Genomic DNA, 16106 nt, shown 5'->3' on the forward strand with positions numbered 1-16106 from the left:
CTCAGTCCCACTGCACACCGGGGGGAATGCGGCCCGGCCGCCTCGGAGGGCGGCTCTCTGGATGCAGTCCGGCTTTTGGGGTTGGAAGCTGAAATCCTGGAGTACAACATCGCCACCTGTTTGCCATTTGAGAACATACAGCGGGAGAAACGCCGGCAGGATGAACCCCGTCAGGATAGTCCCAGCAGGGTGAGCCCTATCAAGATCATCCTGTCGGGATGAGATCCGTCAGGATGCGTTCCATCAGTCGGGATAAATCCCAGCAGGGTGAGCCCCATCGGGATGAGATCCATCCGGCTGCGCAGCTGAAGGAGGGAGGAGGAGAGGAGAGGATGGAGGAAGGAAGCAGCGCTCTTCTTTTGCCAAAGCAGATGCTGCGGTGCAAGTGCACCTCTCCTGTCCGTGCCTTTAGACTTCCTGCTTGCTCCCTGCCCTGTTTGCTGGAGCTCTTCACCACCAACGTGCTTTTTTTCCCCCATCCCCATCAAGAGGCTGAAGCTGGAGCGTGGCATGGGTGAGGCAGAAGCAATGAGCCCATCAGAGCTGTGGTACCCACACAATGGATGTGGCTGCTGCATCCCACCAGGATGCCGGGAGCTCTGCTGGTGGAAAATGCAGAGATCCTCTCCCTCAATCAAAACCCCTCTGAGAGTTTCACACACCTCCTAAATCAGGGACCAGCCAGGCTGGGCATTGCTTTCCAGTGGACATTTAGAAAATCTGGCAATGGATGAGGCCCCACACACATGCTGGGTTAATCCTCCTTTGCCTTCATGCTGAAAGCTAATTCATGTCTTCACAAGACTTTGGACAAATGCTTCCCCCGTTTCCACAAAAATCGTGTGCATGGATTAAGCATCAGCTTTTGTTTGAAAGAAGCCTTCTAGAAAGTGATGCAATAAGACATTTCTCTGTTTGAATTTGTTGGGATTTGAAATATTTAGATTCTGCTTATGAATTTTGGCATCTACCAGGGGAGATCTTGAGTTTAGAGCCCTGGCTGTTGTTCGCAAGGGGGAGAAGTGTGCACACACTCACACGCCTGTGCACGCACACAAGGGTTTTCCCTCTTGGAAAGTGCTAATGGGAACAAGCCAACATAGATTGTTCCATTAATGGGGATTTATAGCACAAATCTGCTACTGTTTTGTCAGGACAAACAGAAATAAGTGGGCTTTTAGTGCTGGGAAAGCTGGCCCCGGGGCAGAGTGCTGTTTACTAGCAAAGGGCAGCTGCTCAACAAGAGCTGCAGGGAGCAGGGGGGAATAAGCAGCAGAGGATGGAGACGAGCAGAGCCAAGGTTTGGAGAAGGAAGAGGCATGGATTCGGGTCCCTTCCTGCATTTGCTGAGTGCATTTTGCCCCTCAAAGTCCTGATGGGTGACCGCACTGCATGCTTTCCCCCAGTTGCTGTGTTAGGGATGGAGGTTGGGCTCATGCAAGGGCACGGACACCTCAGAGATGAGACGTATTCTGGGGAGAGATGCCCCAAAATTGGATTTGGTGTGATGAGATGTGGACACAGGGCTGCTCTCCCCACCTCCAGCTGCCTGGGCGGCTTGGTGTGGCTGCAGCAGCATTGGTCTTCATTCAAGTGGCGGCACTTGGGTGTGTTCTCCTTGGTTCTGAATCCTCATGAGGGTTCTGGCAGTGGATCCGAGTCCCATGGGGAGAAGGACAGGTTGCTGCTGAGCCACTGCAGGGCTGGGCTCGGAGGTGAGAGGCTTTCAGAAGGCGCCTGTTTGCACTGCGCGTGAATACCGAATTGTTCTCCCCGCGCCATTCCTTATTATGCAAAGGCAAGTCCTAAAAAAATATTGAATTTCCTCTCCCATAATTTGGAGGAAAAACATTCATCCGGCATCGAGCAGCGATTGTGAGGTGTCCTTTCATCTCCCGCGTACCTGGCGGGGAGCGCCCAGCCTGCAGCCTCCCCCAGGGCTTCTCTTAGGAATGCACACATTGCTCACAGCTCCATGAAAAGCTTCTTTTCCTTGGAGCAAAACCTAGGCAGAACTGCTGCATTCACAATAATGCATGAAAGAATCTCACGGAATATCTTGAGTTGGAAGGGACCCACGTGGATCTGTGGGGCAGTGGGTGCAGGGGGAAAGCCTGCACCTCCTGATGTAGCAGGATGCAATGGGATGGGACTCTGCCCAATGCACTCTGCATGCCCACTGCATCACCACCAGCAGCAAACCCATGGGATTCCAGTGCTGCAGGACTGGGGCATGTCACTGTGATTCTATGAGCTGAGTTTATGTCTGAGAGGAGGTGGTGCTCTCTCCTCCATTATTTCTGCTGAATTCATAATGCAAATAAATGAAGGCTGATTAAGCTCCAGCTGGGAGGCAGGAGCGGGCTCAGCAGCTTTCCTTGCCTTTGCAGGTGATATCCACAGGTTCCATTTCGGACTGCAAAATCCAACAGGAATTTGTTGGGTGTAAATGAATGGAAAGCTCTCCGTCCCATTTCAGCAGCGAATCCGGCCCGTGAAAGAGCAAGAAGTGGGGAGAAGTAATGTGGTAACCTCACCTCTTGCCTCATGGCAATAGCCATGATCACATGGATCCCTTTTATCTCTTATTTCCTGGGGACACCTCAAAGCAGAGGTCCGAGCCAGGAACCCCATGGCCACAAAGTGATGCTAAAGCCACAGAAGCATGAATCCTCCTCCTGCCAAGGCCAGCAGCCACCTGTGTGACACCCCCATGTCCCTTCCACCCAAGGGCACATCCTCCCTCTGCCTAGGGATGCTGCAGCCCTGCACAGTGCACACAACAAGGGCTGATGCTATGGCACAGGGCAGGATGCTCTCTTCTCCTCCGTAGTTGCAGCAAAGCTTTAGCAAGGTGCAGCCAGCGCTGCGACGCCTCTTTTTTTTTCTTTTGGTGTAATCCCGATCTTTCAGCACCTCAACAGCTGGAAAATCGAGCCTTTGACTTTCACCTCCACAAGGTGCCGAGCTCTGGATTGAGTGCGTGTTTGAGCAGGGAAGGGAGGCAGCCAGGCACCGTGGATGGGAGCGTGCAGGCACTGCCAGCACCGCCTCCCGCATCGCAGCCGTGAGGGAACATCGCGCTTCTCGCAGGCATGGCACACCTTTCCAAACCAAACAAAGCCCGAGTGGTGAAGCTGGCAGCAGGTGAGACAGGAGCCGTGCCAGCCTGGTGCCAACCAGCAGCCATCCCCTCTGCCCATTGCTGGAGCCTGGTGACATTTTGCTCTTGCGCATCGCCAGGTTTTGCTCGCTTTCTCCCGCTGGGCACATGGATGCAGTTTTGTGGCTCAGCAGGAGGAGAAGCAAGGCGAGTTGGGTTGTTTTTATTAGAATTGAAAAGGAAGCTTGAAAGCAGACGTTCCTACAAGTCGTGAGCCCAGTCCGCACGTCGCAGCCGTGCCAGCACAGCCAAGTAGCAAAATCCTCACGTCGGCTGCTGAGCTCCCAGCTGCAGGAAGCTGCTGTCACCAGCAGCCAAAACAGTCCCCTTGGTGGGGGCTGTGCTGTCTCACAAGCATCAGTTGGTCCAAACTTGGGGTCCCTTCTTTGTCTCCATCAGCCTTGAGAGGTGGAGGGATCGTCACTGTCTAGGGCTGAAAGTATGTCTGGGGGCTTGGAAAGAGCAAGAGGAATCTGTGCATGCGTTCCTATTTAATCTGGCTCTTGCTTTTGGATGGGACAGCCCCATATAGCTTCTCTGTGACGTGCTTCTGTGTGCTGGGGTGGGTTTGTGATCAGAAACAGAGGGGACCTCTGTGCTTCAGGTTCACATCTGCCCCATCTCAGATGAAGGGGGCATTTTAGCGGGCAGCATTCTGCTCCCACTTTTGTTAATGCAGCACTATGGGGCAGTGCAAACGGGCCTCTTAGCAAGGAAGAGGATGTGCAGAGCTGGGCATCTCAGTAACAAAACAGGGTTGCATGCAGTACTTGATGCAGCTCAATGCACAGATTAAAGGCTTGCATCGGGCTTCTCACTCTGCTTGGGTACCAGTGCAGCATCCTCGCAGCCAAACACACACAGCGCTCGTGCCTCAGTTTCCCAATCGCAGAGGTGGATGGAAGGGCAGCAGTACGTGTCTGGGATGGCTGGAATGTCCCCAGACATGCTTCTCCATTGAGAGCCGACAGTGACCTATTTACCTACGGCAGAACTTTCTGCTCCACTTAGTTGACCCGGCACCTTTCTGTTTGCTCAAAGCCAGGAACGCTTCCTCCCGGCCAAGGCTGGAGCGCAAGCAGGTATGTTTGCACGGGCACCCGTGCCCAGCATACAGACCTCTGCTCTGTGCATCCCCACTCCTTCACTTCAAAGGAATCCGGATCTTTTTTCTGCAAAATTCAGCCCCCCAAATCTCCCACGTTTCTCTTTGCCCCCATCCCTCTGTGGCTGCATGGCCGTCATCTCGGGGACTGGCAGCGCCGCAACAGAAAGGTGACATTGTTCTGCCCTCAGCATCCTGACTCTGGAGGTGCCTCAGCCATGCATGTTTGCATATGTTAAAAATATTTAGTCCTCTGCTAAAAAAATATTATGCCCGAGAGCTGGGGCCAGCTCAGTATAATGCCATCTATGTGTCCGTGGCGGAGGCACAGAGGGGCACTATTTGTGTTCAGAGCGTGCGAGGCAGCAGGGATGGGATGCTGCTGGCTGCAGGCGATGCTCTTATCCCCACAGAGGGACGTGGGGCAGTGGGGGCTCCTTGCTCTGGCGTGGGGCTTTGCACTTGGATTGCTGCCTGCATGGAGGAATAAGAGTTCGGAGATAGATCTTGACTCTAAGAAATGGGATGGTAGGGATGAGATGGGGACAGCACAGTGCACGAGGTGGTGTGCAGAGATGGATGTGTGCCTGAGGCTGCCCAAACTCATCTCACATGTGCTGCATGACCTCCAAGGGCAATTGGCAGCCATCTGAGGGCAATTGTCGGCCATCCGAGGGCGACTGTTGGCCATTCCCAACCTCAGGCTCAGGAGAGGCTTCCTGAGAAGTTCCAGATAAAGAATACTGCTCCAGCTGAGGGTGTGGGAGGGTGAACGCTGCCCCAGTGTCTGCTGGTGAGATGCAGGAGAAGGCGACGGAGCAGAGGGGAGCAGGGCTGGGGGCCGTCTGCAACATTAAGGGATCGTTTCCTCCTCTTCTTCCTGACGGATTTATTTCTGAAGTGGGAAAAGGGGGTGAAATAATCCGTCAGAAGGTGTGAAGGAATCTCTGTGCCCCCCTTCCCTTCTGCTTTTCGGGGATTTTCCCCCAGCAACACCAGGAGAGGCATTCCCCCACACACTGCACCCATTCACAGCACGGACTGAGCACAATGTATAGGAGGGTGAGCATCAATAAGGCCATTTATGAACGGAGCCCTTTGCTGCGCGGGGCCGTGAATAAACTATACAGCTCGCACAAAAATGTAAATGTTAGCGATCCCTTGGAGACATAATTACAGGAAAAAATAAGGACAGCTTTTCAGCCTTTGGGAAGCGAGCCTCCTTCTCCCCTTCCCCAGCTGCTGGGACACATCCTGCTGCCCGCTCCGTGCTGCAGCTCCATCCCGTCCTGCTAATTAATTAACGAACGTGGCTCCCGCCCCGCACCGCGCGCTCGCCCTGCCTCGCATTCCTCAATCCCGTGTGCCACGGGCTCCTCTGGACCACAGTGAAAGGTTTCATTCATGCCTCCTCACTGCCTTCTAGAGTTACCACACCCTGGGCCTCCGCTCCGCAGCTCCTCTCTGTTTTCCTTTCATTAGCAGGATTCCCAGCTTGAATGTCTGCAAAGGGCTGGGAAGGGATGCTACAACCCTACTGGCATCGGGGCTGTGCAAACAGCCGCCCCGCGCTTGCCACGAGGGCAAGAATGCCAAAATCATCCTTCATTTTTAATTTTTTCCCCTAAGATTGGGCTATGAAAGCGACTCACAGTGCTGCTCCGTGTGCCTCGTACCTCAGTTTCCCCTCTCACAACCTGCAGGTCCCCATTTGAACCCTGGGCTGCGATGGATTTGGGGCATCGCTTCCAGGGTGGTGCCCAATGTGGGGTCCCTATGCTGGGGCCTTTGAGGGCATATGGACACCCTGATGTGCTCAGCTTCCCCCTGAGTCACTCTGTTCTGCAGAGCCTCAGACTAGAATGAGAAAATGACATTCTGAGAAATCAGTGCTTTGGCCCAGAGGGGTCACAGAGGGCTTTTGGGAGGAAGCACTGAGACGTGGAGCAGCCACTGCCCCACTGCCCCCGCTGATGGATTTATGGAGGAGTTGGTGAAGCAAATTGGCACACAACGAGATTTCCGACTGAAATAGGGATGGGATTTCGCCAGCAATGCAGAGCAAAGCTTTGACTTCACGCTGCCCATCCATTGCCTTGCTGCCTTTGAAGTGCCCATCCCCTGTCCCAGGTGGTCCTCTCTCCTTGGAGGTATGAGGCTGTGTGTGGGTATGCTGATGATGAGCATCCAGGTGGGAAGGGGGCAGGGAGGGGGGTGGAGAAGCACTGTCCCTTTGTCAGTAGTGATGACACCATATGGTGCCCAGGATTCCACAGGTGCTCCCCATACTTCCTTCCAAACTCTATAGGGCAGACTAAATAAATAGCATTCTTGGCTCTTCAAGCTGCTCTGCCCATGGAGCAGACTGCATGCTTTGCTGCTACCTGGCTGCATGGCCATCATTCAGAGCAGTACAGCGTCACCAGGAGGGATCTGGAGCTGCCACTCCTGATTTCTTTGGTGCAGGGACTGCTCTCCTTTCCCTGCTGCTTGGCTTGTGGTTTCAAGAAGCCTGAAATCAAGACAGAGCTAATGGCAAAGATAAGCTATGCTGCTGCATTGCTGCCAGAATGAGCTCGGATCCTCAGCACCTTTCCTGGGGCCATCCCAGGCAGCAGTGCTGTGCACATCTGGGCTGTGGGTTCAGATTGGGATCAGACACCCATGACAGGTTCTGTGGTCAGACCTGAGCTCTGTTCTCACCCCATTCCTCATGCAAACCAAACCTCCCCCTGTCTTTTGTATCAGACAAAATGGGGTCGTTAGCACTGCTGGGGGAAAACCTCTGTTCTTGGACAAGAAGCAAATTCCAGCTCCTCCAAAGGATGGGCTGGGCTGTGTTTGGGCACAGGCATGTGTCTGTTTTAAGCAATGTTTATTAGCAAAGTATTCCACATAGCAAGATGCACCTGGCTTTGATTTATGTTACACGAGAAACATCTTGGCCAAGGCCAAGAGCATGGAGCTTGGAGACGGGGGGACACGAAGCAAACTATTCCTTCTATGCTGCATAATGAGATGTTTGCCATGCGACAAATATATAAGTGGTTTCATGTTAGTGGATTCAAAACAAATCTATGAATACAGCATGTATTTTGAAAGGCATTGTTTTGCCTGCAAACGAGGCTCCTAAAAAAATCCTTGCGTGGAGACACGCTGCAAGAATGCGTTCAGTCCATAGAGCTCGGGGAAGTTCCTCAGGAATAACCTCATTTCCCCAAATTCTTCCTTCTTTCCTCCCTCTTTCTGCACAGGATTTTCTTCTTGGGACCACGTTTGTGGAATGCTTTGTGGTGGCATTCCCCAAATAGACCTCAAAGGGCTGGCGCAGCAGCAGCATCTTCATTCTTGGAACAGGGCATCCCATGGATGTATGGGCACTACCTGCAACAGAACTGATGCTGGGGGTGTTTTCCCAAAAAGCCACCTTTGGAAAGCAAAAGCCAAAAAAAAAAAAAAAAACCAAAAAGGAGGAAGAGAACGATGTTAAATAGGAGCAACTCCAACCCACGTGAGCTTTAATTGCAAACAACACCCAGCGCTGTCGGAGCTCCACCACTGCTCCCTGCAAACCCGTGCGGTGCATTTGGTGCTGCAAAAAGGGCTGTGTGCTCTCACAGGGCTGCACGGATGTGGGCTAGGTGGGGTTATTGCAATCCTACCTGCTTTCCAGAGTGGGACAGCAGCCACTTCTTCATGCTGCAGAAAGGATGGGCGCCAATGGGACGGCGCCAATGGGAGTTGCTGGGTCGCCCTGCTTGGCATCTCCGTGGCAGAGCAGAGCAAATCCCCTCAGCCTTTGATCCATACAGATTGGGAAAGTGCTTTTTTTGGTATTATTTTGAGTCGAATTTCCCTTGCAAGCCATAGGGCCGGGCCTGACCCTGCTGCCATCAGCCCTGACCCTGCTGTGTTGGCCTTGGGGTGGCTGTGGGTGCACTGGGCTGTAACTGGGAGGTACCTGCAGGGCTGTAACCTCACACTGGCAGCTCTCCCCATCTGGCAGCAGCTGCCCCAGAGCTGCTGTGCCAGCAAAGACCTGAAAATACAACCCACGGGTTGATAGCAGCCCTTTTCATGAAGGCTTTGGCTGAGGCTCCCTGGGCGCATTTTCTTATCCTTAGGACACATCCCCACCTCTGTCACCCCTCAGAAACTCCACAGCCACTTTTCTTCCCGTGCCATATTCAGAGCAAAAGCACTTTATTTTCTGTTTGCTCCCCTTTTTGTCTTTTCTTTCCACGGTTTTTCCTCTTTTCTTCCTTTTTTTCTCCCTTTTTTCTTCTTTTCCCTTTTTCTTTTTTCCCTTTCTCATTTAAAACCTTTTTCCTCTTCCTTTCACATTTTTTTCCCTTTCACTTTTTTTCTTCTTTTCCTCCTTTTTTTTCTTTTTCCTCTTTACCCCCTTTTCCCCTTTAGTTCCCTTTTTCATTCTTTATCCCTTTTACTCCCCCTTTTTCCCATTCCCCTCCTTTTCCCTTTTTCTTTCTGTTTTCCTTCTCCTTTTTTTTTTCTTTTTTCTCCTTTCCCTCATTTTCCCTTTTTTCCTTTTTTCTCTTTTTTCCATTTTTCTTTCATTTTTCCCCCTTTTCCCCTCTTTTCTTTCTGTTTTCCTTTTTTCTCTTTTTTTTTCCTTCTTTCCCCTTTTCCTCCTTGTTTTCCCTTTCCCCCATTTTCCCCTTTTTACTTTGTTCTTTCTTTTTTTACTTTTCTTTTTTTTTTGCTTTTTTTCCCTTTTATTTCTCTTTTTTTCCTTCCCCCCTTTTCCTAGTTTTTTTTTCTTTTTTCCTTTTTCCTCCCTTTTTCTCCCTGTTTTTTCCCCTTTTTCCCCTTTTTTCTTTTTTCCCCTTTTTTCTTTTATCCCCTTTTCTCCTCTTTTTTTCACTTCCTTTCCTACTTTTTCCCCTTTTTTTCCCTTTTCCTCTCTTTTTTCCCTTTTTTCCTTTTCCCCTTTTTTCCTTTTCTTCCCTTTCCCCCTTTTTTTTCCTTTTCCCCCCTTTCTCCCTTTTTTCCTTTAATCCTCCCCCCCTTTTTTCCTTTTCCCCCTTTCTTTCCCCTTCCCCCCCCACTTTTTCCTTTTTTCCCTTTTCCCCATTTTTCCCCATTTTTTTCCTTTTTTTCCTTTTTTTCCCCCCTTTTCCCACTTCTTTCCCTTTTCTCCCCATTATTTCCTTTATTCCTTTCCCGCTTTTTTCCCCTTTCCCCCCCTTTTTTTTTTCCTCCCCCCCACCCTCATTTCCCCCCCCATCCTCTATTCTCCCCCTCTCCCCACCGGAGCTGCAGATCAATCTGCTCTCCTCTTTCTCCATCTCCCAACTTCTGTGTGCTACTGGCTGTGCACACGGAGGGGGCGTGAGCAGCTCCGTGCCTGCGGTCAGTAATGAAGACTTCTCTTTTTATACCCAGATTACGGAGGAGCTGCACGGGGTGAGACGGCAGCTCTTCATCCCCCGACTTTTTAATTTCCAGCCGAGGAGAATGCAGCCCTCCCCTCCGGCCGCCCTATAATGAGGTGAGTAAACACCCTTTTGTCATTTAGGGCTTGCCGTGTCAATATTATTTTTGTTGGGTGGAAGGACGGGGTGGGAAGCAGAGCGTTGCTGTTTGCCACATGTCACTGTTGGGGTTTTAATACCCGGCTCCGACGTTTTCCTGGGGTTGGCTTCTCTCTGCAGTGTCTCTTTAACACAACTTTTCTCCCCCTTTTTGCTCATTCAATGACTCAGGGAGGATTGTCAGCTTTAAAACGCGATGCTGCTGGGCTGCAAAGTATCCGGGCTGGATGTGCCATCCCCAACCTTTCAAAAGAAAAAGCTTTGCTGGTCTCTGCCCAGCCTCTACCTCCTCCCCCAAACTAAAAATCAGCCCCAGTTTGTGGTCAGGGAGGGGATGCCCTGCTGGGACACTGAACTCAGTGTGTCCCTGTCACTACTGCGCCGGGAGATAAAGGGTTAACCCGCCCCCTCCGCCCCGAGTTCATCTGCAAAAAATATGAAGTGAGGATGGATCTGCTCATCTGCCGAGCAGAGAAGTTGCTTTTGATGTCAGTCCTTCCTTTCCTCCTTCTCCTCCTTTTTTTTTTTTTTTTTCTTTTCATTATTTTCCCTTTTTAACCCTTCTCAAGGTGCTGGGGCCACCTTCCCCCGGGGGGAATCACAGAGCAGAATCCCCACAGAGGTGGGATTTGGGATGGGGGACAGGTCCCCATGGTGACCTCCTTGTGTGCCCCCAGGGGTGGCTGGCTGTGGAAGACACTCCGTGCCCAACCAACGCCTCCAGGCTGGGGACACCTCAGCTGTTCCCAGGGGACAACGGAGATTGGGGTGCTGAGGACAAGAAGGGGGGAGGGGGTTCACCCCTTTAATTCTTCAAAGCGAAAGGAAAATCTCCGCGGCCGCTTTAAGGCAGGCATCCCTTTAAGTGACTTTCCATTCGTTGCTTTGGAGAGCTGAGAATTCGGTTTCCCAGATTTCCTTTGAATTGTGAGCAGTAGTCAGAGGGAGTTTAAAAAAGAAAGAAAGAAAAAAAAAAAAAAACCAAAAAACTGTGCACGCACACAACTACTGTAAGCTCCGGGAAACCTACAGCAGCAGCAAGATGGGGGGGGGGGGGGAGGGAAAAAAAGGAGGTTCAAAAATACAGATCATCTGCTGGGATTTTGCTTTACTTTGCTAATCCTGTTGCCTCCTCCCTGCATGAGGAAGGGATGGGCACAGAGGGACCCCCCCCCAGGCAGTGGCTGTGGGCATTGGGGATGCTGTGCCTGGGATGCAGTGATGGGGTTAACCTTGCTCGCCAGCTGGGGAGCATCATAAAATGCAGCCGTGCCCCACCAAATTAATTTGCACTTTCTTTTCCTAATGTTTGCTGGGGAAAGAACAGAAAAGAGAGAGAGAGAGAGAAAGAGAAAAAAGACCCTAAATAAATAAGCAGGCTGGAAGGGGGCTGGGGAAGGCTCTGTTTCCTCAATTAGCTGGGACTTGCCTTCTCTTGACGAAGGGAAGGCAGCGCGTTTTAGCCTCTGGATTTGTGGAGCTTTCTCAAAGTGCCAAGTCTGGTTATACGGGGACTTGGGAGGGTTAGGTGGAGGAATCCGAGTTGCTCTCTGCTCCGTTAACTCCTTCGGGGCTGAGCGAGTGGCTTTGGAAACGTGCGCCTGGAGCAGAGGTGTTTGGCACCCATGAGCTTTGGGGAGGGGATTCCCACCCCACGGGGACCCCCTGGGAAGGAGGTGCTGCGACCCTGTGAGCAAACAGCGATGGGCTGAGAGTTGGTTGTCATCCTCAGGGAGAGATTCACAGGGCCATGGGGAATGTACTCAGCTCCTGCAGGGGGGCAGTGGGGGCTTTGTGCCCAGGAGGAATGGCTGAGGGTGCGTAAAGCCCCAGCGGGGCATCAGTGCTGCAGGGCGGAGCATCCTCTGCCCTATGGCTATCTGGAACCATCGGGCACGCACTGACAGCAGGAGTTGCTCTTGGCACTGTGAGGACACGGTCATATTTTTGGGAAAATGCAAGAATTGGTTGCACAGCACCTCCCAGCAGCACCTTTGGATGGAGAGCTCTGCGGGACACCCTGTAATCACACTGCTGCAGGGGAAGTGCGTTCCGGGACAATGTAGTCACCTGTGTCACAGGTTGGCAGAATGCCTTCACCTGCCTGGGAAAAATGTTCCTGGATGTTCAAAACCACATCCTGATCTGCTCCACCCTTGGGAAGGAGGAGCACGGCCGTGGGATTCCTGCTGTACCCTCCCTGGGACTCCGTCCCCATCGCGTCGGCACAGCGCAGCGCTTTCACCCCTCGCTGGAACCGTAAAGGGGCCTTCAGAAGGAAGCAGAACTAACTTAAATTTAATTTACACTCACTTAGAGGTCTCTTTACATGGCTCAAGGAGCATAAAGGGGCCTTAATGTGGCCAGGAAGCAGCACTGCTTGGATCTGCTGCATGGCTGCGGGGCTGCACGCATCTCTGCTTGCAACCCAGTCCTGACTTCCCGACCCCAGATATGGGTGGACATGGACTCACAGCATCACCCCAAATGGGGTCAGGCCTCATTGACGCGTTTGAAAGAAGAGTCAGAGATGGGCTTCCAAGGAACAATTCGCAGGGAGCAGTTCTTGGCTCACCAAGAAATCTGTGATACCATCCCATGCAACTTCTATTAAAAAGGATCAACCATCCGCCTGTCTGCAGTCAAAAAGTTATCTCCTTCATAAGTGCTGTCTGCTCGGGCTTGGAAATGGGACTTCTTGTTATCGTCTCTTCCTGCTCTCTTCAGGCACAGAGCCCTGTGGATTTGCCATGGTTGAGTTTCTGTGGCTGAACACAGATGTAACTCCCCGAATCTCTGTGTTGCCTTTGTGTTATTGCAAGCAAAGTGACTCCTGAGACAAAGGATGATGAGGAAACCCCGTGAGCTTGTTTGGGGTTTATCTGCACTCTACAAATTCCCACTGCTGACCGGTTGGAGCCAATCCAGTGATCGCTGCTGATGCTCTGCTTATTGTAAAGCCTGAATGTGGTGGCCAGTGGAGGTGATGCTGCACACTTGGTCCTACAGCAGCATCCCAGGAAGCCAGGAGATGTTGGCAGGGAGAGTGCATTGCTCCTTAGCATCACATAGGGGTGATTGAAAGGGCCCCGAGCTGCCTCCCCCACTTTGGAGCAGAGGGCAGAACCACCAACTTGGAGAGGGTGTTGACATCTGAGAAAACCATCAAGGTTTATCCCAGCCCTGGTTCAGAAGGGAATATCCCACCCAGAGCTTTAGGGCTGCAGTTAATGGGGAGCCATTGAATTTATGGGCAGGTTTCATGGCACCTGTCCTCAGTGCTCCTGGGCTGGGAGCAGCAGACTTGTGCCGGGTGCTGGCAGGTCTTTGCTCTGCGTTTTGGCCTCGGTGCAAAGCTCCAGCCTCTCTGCCAGCCCCGCTGCCTGCCCACCTGCTTTCCACGCAGCCGCCAGGCTGGGCTCCTTCCCGACCCACAGCTTTGGATTTGTCCCACGTCCCACACCTGGCACCAGGGGACTTTGCCGGGCACGATGCGCAGCAGCCTGCAAACCACAGGGCTCAAACCATGCACCGATAGCCATCTCCTTAGGAAGGCATGTGAAAAATGTAGCCGCAGGCAAGCATCAGTGTCCCCTTCAAAGCAGAGCCTTGTCTCAGTTTGGGTTGGATCTGCTGCTGTTTAATTACAAGTGAGCGCCTGCCCCCTCCCCATCACCATTCCAGGGAGTATTTAATGCCTCTTCCCATCAGGCTGCTGTGTTGAATTAACACCCTCCTGCTCCAGCATGAGGTAACACCTCCAAATTTCCACCCTCCGAAGGAAAAACAAGGGGATCCCCATTTCTCCCAGCGTCACACAGTGCATTGCTTTTCCCTCTTGGCCAGGTGGGGAGCAGCCTCCCCATCAGCCCAGCACTGGGAAGAAGAGGAGGGGAGGAAGGCCAGGAGCGGGGCCCATCAGCACCAGCTCCAGGGGCTGCCCTGACCCCACCCAGCTTTAGGATTGGCTTTCATACGCCAGCACTGATGGGAACAGATTCCTCACTCCTGATTCTGAGCGGCATCTAGGATGGAAATGTTCCCAGCTGACAGCAAAATGCAGCGTTTTGCAGTGATGAGAGAAGGGCAGCGGGCTCTGGAGTGTGCTGTGGACAGCATCCAGCACTGGTGGAGCAGAGCTGACCTGCCTCAGCCAGCTCCAGTCCCATAACTCGCTCATGTTTGCATTTAATTACGAACGTTAAAAGCCCTTTCTTTTCCCAACAACAAAGCCTTGAACCATACTTCAAAGTTGGGTTTCTGGGACAGTTGCATACCTTTTAAAAATAGCCCTCTGAGCGGTGCCAAGTGGTAAATGGATTGCAGAGGGCAGGTCCCCCACGTGGGGCTTCAAACGGCCCCGCAAGCACTGCTTTTTGGGTTGTTTTTTTTTTTTTTTTAGGAAATCTGCATTGCAGAGCGATGGGGAGATGATAAAGTGGTCACCAACTCAAAGCAGATCCACTGTTTTGGGATGGCACCAACAGGGAGCAGTGCAGAACCACCGGAGTGACAGTGCCCAGCGCACCGCCAGCAGCATCCCAGTCTGCCCACAGCATCCTTTGGGGTTGGGGTGGCCAGCATCCCCCAAGCCCACGTTGGCATCATTCAGACACATCTGCACAGCTCACATCCTGCAGCATCGCTGCTCCCATTGGTATCAAAGTGCTGGGTGAAACAGCTTCACCTTTAGGGACAGCTTAAAGCCACCCTGGAGGAAGCAAGCTGCTGTCTGCAGCAGAAGTCTGTGGTTCCCGAGGAAAGGAGGCTGAGCTCAGCTCCGGGAAAAGCTTGTCGGACTCAGAGTGTGCTTTTCTTGGACTTCTGTGCTGTATTTATGCAGGCTGGTATGTGGGGAGTAATTAGAACCTCATCCCGAGCACTTGACGAGCGTATTTTCCATCCTGGATGTTGACAGGTCAGGCTCTCCGGCCGTCCCTCTGTGCCTAAAAATGTTGACATTTTGTCTGCTGAAAATAAACCAAGGGCCCATGAAGCTCCTGGAGCACGGAGCTGTGGCTGTTACGGATGGGGGGATGGATGTCCATGTGCTTGTGGCACTTCTGGGTTCCACGTGCCTGGACTGGGGGTGATGGACAGAGGGCGAATGGCCGGGGTGCAGGACCTGGGCACATCAGAGTGCTCCATCCTGCAGAGAAAAGGCTTTGCAGATCCCTGTATCCAACCTGCAGACAGATAGCTGTGAGGATGCCAAGGCTGCACCTCACTCTTCTCTCTCTAAAAGACCTTTTCAAATCCCCAGGAAATACCCAGGAGGCATCCCAGGCTTGGAGAGCTTAAGAAGCTACTGGAGGAGGTTTCAGCAGCTGAACCAAAATGAAATCATTTCAGCCCATGCATGAAATGAACCCACAAGAGCTCGTGTGTGTTGTGCAGGCTGTGGAGCCCATCAGAAACTGCCCCCCATCCTTATTCAGCACAGCCTCCATGTCTCTGGGTGTCAGAGGACGGGATGCAGGGAGGACACAGAGGATGGGATACAGGGGTGGGATGCGGGGGGCGGAACGCGGGGAGAGATGCAGGGGATGGGATGCAGCATTTGGGATGTAGGGGGGATGTATAGGATGGGATGTAGAGGATGGGATGTAGAGGATGGGATGTAGAGGATGGGATGTAGAGGATGGGATGCAGGGAATGCAATACAGTGGATGGGATGCAGAGGATGCAACTTGGGGAATGGGATGCCGGGTGCAGGATGCAGGGAGAGAGAGGATATAGGAGAGATGCAGAGCATAAAATATAAGGGGGGTGCAGGGGATGGGATGCAGTCCTGGTGGCCATAGCATCTCTCCCATCTCACTGATCTGCTGCCAGCCCCTCGTGTGGCAGGCTTGCTTTCCTCCTCACCCCCTCTCCGTGCCACCCAGCCCCGCCGCGTAACGCCGCTCATTTCCCCTATAGATTAACAAAGGCTCAGAGTGAAAAGCTGCGCTCAGGCTGACCTAACCCCACACTGGAGCACTGCCGGGGGACACAAAGAGCTGCTGTTCGGTCCTCGCTGGCACCGGCCCCACGTCTGCTCCTGACACAATGGTGTTTTCCTTGGCTGGAGCTCAGAGGCGCGCGCTGGAGCTGGTGACAGGGTGTCGGGCTCGGCAGGGTTCCCACGCGCTCCCGGCTAGGCAGCCTGGCCCCAAAGCATGGCATGGCCACTCTGTGATGCCCGGTGCTGCTGCAGTGCAGGGGAATGGTGCAGGATCAGCTCTGTTGGCACTGGGGCTGGCAGCTGCTTGGAAATGTTAAATACGCTCCGCGTAGCGGT

The 16106-nt window shown here is 52.7% G+C and overlaps 1 protein-coding gene across 6 annotated transcripts in view; it reads left to right on the forward strand.

Annotated features, from left to right (window-relative positions):
* The window catches only part of ZNF469 (zinc finger protein 469), a 185672-nt gene that overhangs the window by 139332 nt on the left and 30234 nt on the right, over positions 1-16106 (forward strand). For all 6 annotated transcript variants that reach the window (XM_090149465.1, XM_090149463.1, XM_090149464.1 and 3 more), the window contains one exon: positions 9675-9780. The gene's annotated coding sequence lies outside the window, so the exon portion shown is untranslated. The remainder of the gene's footprint in view (positions 1-9674; positions 9781-16106) is intronic.

Source organism: Phasianus colchicus, chromosome 13 (genome assembly GCF_987193195.1).
Source record: "Phasianus colchicus chromosome 13, bPhaCol1.hap1.1, whole genome shotgun sequence".
NCBI lineage: Eukaryota > Metazoa > Chordata > Aves > Galliformes > Phasianidae > Phasianus > Phasianus colchicus.